Raw genomic sequence first — 6,426 nt, forward strand, 5'->3', positions numbered from 1 at the left:
GGGTTTCGTTTCTACATGTTGGCCAGGCTGGTCTTGAACTCCCGACCTCAGGTGATCCACCCACCTCGGCCTCCCAAAGTGTTGGGATTACAGGTGTGAGCCACTGCGCCCGGCCTCAACTAACATTTTAAAAGTCACACTAAGAATTGTGAACACCCTACCCTGAAGACAAATTATATGTGTTGCTTAAAAGGAATGAAAATTTGATGTTTTAAAAAAAAAAAAAAAAAAAAAAAAAAAAAAAAAGAAAATTTGATGTTTTAAAAAATTCCTGTGACAAGTTCCTCTTAAAATTATGCTTACTTGCTACTTAATCTATCAACTTAGAGAAAGCTTCCTTACTAACTTGCTTCAAATGAGGCAATAGAGCTCAAATTTTTTTCAACATTTTATAAAATATTTCAAGCATGCAGCCAAATTGAAAAAAATGACAGTGAACACACATCAGATTATATGTAATATATATATAATTTCCCGAGTAGCTGAGATGTGCGTGCCATCGTGCCTGGCTAATTTTTGTGTTTTTAGTAGAGATGGGGTCTCACCATGTTGGCCAGGCTGGTCTCAAACTCCTGACCTTTATGTGATCTGCCCGCCTCATCCTCCCAAAGTGCTAGTTTTTAAATTATACTCCACCACAGCTACTGATCCATTTTATCTTTTTATGCTTTTCAAAACAAATTACAGACATCAGTACACTTCCCCATAAACACTTTAGCATGTAAATCATTAGCAAATTTGGTATTTGTTTAAGGTTTTCTTCTTTTGATATAAAAGTAAAATGCACAAATTTTAAGTATGCACTAGCTGAGTTTTGACAAATGCATTGACCTGCTTACGCAAACTCCTATAGATATAGACCATTACCGTCACACCGAAAAGTCCCCTCATACTCTTCCTGGTCAATTCTCACCTCTCTTCGCACAAGGCAAAATTTTCCACCATAGATTTGTTTTGCCTATTTTAGAATTTCACATAAATGTAATCATAAAACATGTATTCTCATGTCTGGCAGCTTTCACTCATCAGTTTTTGGTATTCATTCACATTGTTTGATGTGTCAGTAATTGATTGCTGAGTTGTGTTTCATCGTATGAATCTGACATAGTTTGTATATCCATTCTCCTATTGATGAACACCTGGGCTATTTCTAGTGCTTGGCTATCATGAATAAAGCTGATATGAACATTCTAATAGAAGCCTTCTTGTGAATTTAACCTTTCATGTCTTTTGGATAAATATCTAGGGGTGAAATTACTGGATCATAGGATAATTGCATTAAGAAATGCACCTTTTTCCAAATGATCTTTCCCCAAAGTGTTTGTGCTATTTTACATTCCCAATGATTGGATGTCTCCATATTCCCTCATTCCCAGGGTAGATAAAAGGTAATAAAAGAGTCATAATACCTCCTTCCCTCAGGGAAATGCAAAATATTATCTTTAAAACAGAGAATAAAGGTACTAGTAGAATGACTTTTTGATCAGTCACTGTCTTTTGGTGTCCCCAAACTTGTCTGTTAATTGTAATATAAAGAAAGTGGCTGGCTGTGGTGGCTAACGCCTGTAATCTAGCATTTTGGGAGGCCTAGGTGGGCGGATCACCTAAGGACAGGAGTTCAAGACCAGCCTGACCAACATGGTGAAACCCTGTCTCTACTTAAAAACACAAAACATTAGCCGGGTGTGATGGCAGGTACCTGTAATCCCAGCTATTCGGGAGGCTGAGGCAGGAGAATCGCTTGAACCTGGGAGGTGGAAGTTGCAGTGAGCTGAGATCGCGCCATTACACTCCAGCCTGGGCAACAAGAGCAAAACTCCATCTCAAAAAAAAAAAAAAAAAAAAAAAAAAAAAGTAAGGTCTAGCCTAGAGATGACTCGTCCTTTGGCAAAATTCAAAACTAAATTGCTACCTATTTCTCTGTAAATAATTACGTGGTTTTTGTCTTGTTTTTGTTTTTGCTTGTGTTGTAGACTTACTGTGCTCTGAGGCATCTGGTTATAATGGGCTTTTGATTCCTATTCCATGTTATTGTCAGTTTGCATTGTTTTCTTCTTTACTCTGTTAATATGGTGAATTGCATTGATTGATGTTAAGCCAATTTTGCATTCCCGGAAAAAAACCCAACTTGGTACAAAAGGTTTGTATTATTCTTTTTATATTTTACTAGAGTTAATTTGCTATTATTTCGTCATAGGAAATTTAAAAATCTACATGTAATGAGAAGAAAATGATCTGTGATTTTTCTTCCTTATAAAAGATATAACAATGGAATGCAACAGATGATCCTTGATTGGATATTGCTATGAAAAAATATGTGCTATAAATGGTATTTTTGGTGACAATGGGGAAATTTATAGAATGAGTATGAGATGAAATTATGGAGCTATTTTTATGTGTTGAGGTGATAATGTGAGTCATCCATTGTTAACAGTTTGTCATAATAGCTTCCTGATTTATCTATATTTTGTTTTTTATAATTGTGGTTGAACTGTTTCAAAGTAAGTTTCATACATTATAACATTTCATGCCAAAATACTTCACACATCTGGAAAAAGGTGAGTTTTCCTACCTAAGTTGTTGATTTTTAGGTGTTCATTGTACTTTTTTTTCTTTTACATGTTCATAAGTTTTATAAAATATGAAAAGAAAAAATTTATATAAAGTTTGTTTAATCTTTCTAATGAATTATTTTTATCCTCATGTTGTAACTTTTTTTGTCCATAATAAGGATTTTTTTCTTAAAAGTATATTTTGTCTGACACTAAAATAATTATCTCAGAATACCAATATACTATCTCAAAATACAAGTGTAATTTCTTTTGGTTAATATTTGCTTGTTTTTTTCCCCTTCCTTTTCCTTTGAAGTTTTTTCCCCTGTATGTTTTAGATGTGTCAATAGCCTATGTTCAGATGTTTTAATTTCTCCAATCTGAGATTCTTTTTCTTTTAACTGGTGAGCTTAATCTATTTACCTTTGTTGTGATTACTGATATGTTTTCATTTACTTGTCTTATTTTGTGCTCTTTATTCTTGTTTTTTTTTTTTTTTTTTTTTTTTTTTTTTTTTTTTGAGATGGTGTTTTGCTCTTTTGCCCAGGCTGGAGTGAAGTGGCCTGATCTCAGCTCACTGCAGCCTCCGCCCCCCAGGTTCAAGTGATTCTCCTGCCTCGGCCTCCCAAGTAGCTGGGATTATAGACGTATAGATGCCTGCCACCATGCCTGGCTAATTTTTGTATTTTTAGTAGAGATGGGGTGTTGCCATGTTGGCCAGGCTGCTCTTGAACTCCTGACCTCAGGTGATCCACCTGCCTTGGCCTCCTAAAGTGCTAGGATTACAGGCATGAGCCACTGAGCCCGGCCTATCCTTGTTTGATGTAGGAAAACAAACAGCTTTTTCTGCTACTACACACATACAACACAGAACAATTCTGTGACCAAAATATGGGAGGGTGATTTCTCCTCACACCAAGCAGTTCTTCAGCAGACACCAGCTGAGTGTCTGTAATTCAGTTCAGTTCTGACACAGTCTACCAGGAGATAGTGTCAGGTCCCACAGGTTAAAGGCTTCATCTCATACAGTGCCATTTCAGGTGAAATGGTCACCAATCAGTGACCAACTGACTATAAACTGGGGGTTCCCATGACCCTCTTTTTGGGTTTAATTTGCTAGGGTTGCTCCCAGAACAGAGGGTAACACTTCACTTACATTTACCCATTTACTAAAAGGATATTTTAAAATATACAAATGAACAGCCAGATGGAAGAGATATGCAGGGCAATGGTATGTGGGAAGGGGTAGAGAGCTTCCATACCCTCTCTAGGCGCACCATACTCCAGGAACCTCCACTTGTTCAGCAATTTTCAAGCTCCCCAAACCCCGTCCTTTTAGGCTTTTGTGAGGGCCTCATTAAGTAGGCATGATTAATTATGTCATTCATCATTGGTAATCAACTCAACCCTCATCCCCTCTCGTCTCCCTGGAGGTGGGGAAGGTGAGGCTGAAAGTCCCAACCCTCTAATCAAATAGTTGGCTTGCCTGGCAACCAAACCCCCCATCCATTAACCTTACCATAGAAAAAGACACTACTTCAGAGATTCCAAGGGTTTTTGGAGCTGTGTGTCAAGAAACAGGATGGGGTGAAAACCAAATCTATATTTCTTATTATAAATCACAATATCACAATCCTTGTTTATGCTTTCATTTTTCCCTTTCTTGCTTTCTATTAGATTAATTCTATTTTCTGTATTTCTTGGTAAGATACAATGAATTTCTGAGTTTCTCTTCAAAGATTTACCCTGCTAAATTCCTTGTCCTTTGTTTTCAAACTCAACTTTATTGTTCCTTCTTGCCCCTAGTTACTATAAGCAGCCTACCCCTTTCCCATCAGCTCTAGTCAATAACTCACATCTGTTCCCTTGGTTACCTGCACCCATTGTTGCCCCGAAACTGCACATCTCACATGCTCCACCACTGTACCTCACATCCCCCTTCTCTTCCATATTTAGAAAAATATTTGCAAGTAGCCAATCGGGTCAGCTCAGATTGTGCAGTCTGGCCCCAACCCATGGGGGAGTGACCCAGAAGTAGGGACTATGTGTCAGGAATAAAACCTGCTGCTCTCCTTTGTTTGGTGTGCTCTTGTAATCTTGATTGATGTGAGTGGCACCCTTCTGCAGAAGTAAATTTCCTTGCTGAGACAACTTTTGCCTGAGTGCTGGTTTCACTTTGCAGCACCCAGCATTTATTCCTAGAGCATTTTTATATCCAGCAATTCTGGGGGCTCATCAGGATCCCCATTCACCTTTGGGAAGGGGTCTTCAGTCACCCTACCCAGGGGAGATGCATTCCACTGCCCTGTTGCGGTAGCCTCAGGGATGGGAAATTGAGACCCACCCATTGTGATGAATAAACCTGGACTCTCAGCAACGCGGGGAGGAGAGGCTTGCAATACCACGGTGAGCAGGTAAACTCTGTGCACAGATTAAGGTAGGAAACATTGCAGGGGCGACAAAGTACTTCCTTGGTGGTCGGGATGGGTGTCGGGGCATTCTGGAGGTTGAAAGTGTGTGAATGGTAACAAACATTACTGTGCGGAGTTGAGTCCAATCTGCTTTTCCATGATCACCTCATATAGCTTAGGGAGGCCCTCCGGGAGTCCCATCAGGGGTTTATACTGACCCGCCATTAATGCTAAGAGGGACCTGAAATATTCCCTTGAGGGAAGTGGCCAGAGCGGACGAAATGAAAGGATGCAAGGAACCTCCAGCAGATGGGGCTAAAGGATAGGCAAGAAGGCCGGGCGCGGTGGCTCACGCCTGTAATCCAGCACTTTGGGAGGCCGAGGCGGGCGGATCAGGAAGTCAGGAGATCGAGACCATCCTGGCTAACACGGTGAAACCCCGTCTCTACTAAAAATACAAAAAATTAGCCGGGCGTGGTGGCGGGCGCCTGTAGTCCCAGCTACTCGGGTGGTTGAGGCAGGAGAATGGCGTGAACCCGGGAGGCGGAGCTTGCAGCGAGCCGAGATGGTGTCACTGCACTCCAGCCTGGGCGACTGACTGAGTGAGACTCCGTCTCAAAAAAAAAAAAAAAAAAAAAAAAAAAAAGGATAGGCAAGACATCTCTAATATGTTAGCATTGAGCCTTAGTAAAGCTTCCAGTGAAGGATAGGCAAGAGATTCCCTAATATGAGGGGTTGAGCCACAAGGAACCCCCCAAATAGGCAAGAAGTCCCTAATATGAGGCGTTGAGCCACAGCAAGCCCCTGCTAGGCAAGAAATTCCTAATATGAGGGATTGCACCTAGCCAAGACCCAATATGGGAAAGCAAAAAGGATAGGAACAGTGAAAAAGATATACCACCTGATAGTTCCCTAGATCCCATGAGAAAAGATAAGAATAGTAACAAAAATATACCACCTGATAGCCCCTAAGTCTCATGCTAAAATGTTGGGAAGATAATGAAAGACCATAAGGAAAGGCAACAAATGATAAAATGTTGCTGTTCTATTTGGACTCAAGACCTATCCTCAATCCCTCAATTTTCTGGCCAAAGTTTGGGTCGACTGAGGGGATACTATGTCAACTTTTAATTCAACATGTAAATAATAAAAGCCCAGTTTCTCAAGAAGAACTGGACTATGCTCTTTGCTGGAAGCAAAGACCTGTCCTCCCTTTTCCCTTATGCACCTGCCCCTACTGTAAAGACAGTGAAGGAAGGGATTCCGGGGATCTGGCAAAGAGAACAGCACACCGGATGCCCTAGATCATCCTCCACCTAATACCCCTAGTCCCCCACCTAATACCCCCCAACCTTTCCCATCAGGCCCAGCTTAAGTCCCCCTCTCTGAAAGGACTCCAAGCTCCTAATTCACCATGTGGCTTTTGCCAGGCTAGCAACATCAAGGATCCGCTGCAACATGTT

The sequence above is a fragment of the Macaca thibetana genome, chromosome 3 (genome assembly GCF_024542745.1).
Source record: "Macaca thibetana thibetana isolate TM-01 chromosome 3, ASM2454274v1, whole genome shotgun sequence".
Classification (NCBI taxonomy): Eukaryota; Metazoa; Chordata; class Mammalia; order Primates; family Cercopithecidae; genus Macaca; species Macaca thibetana.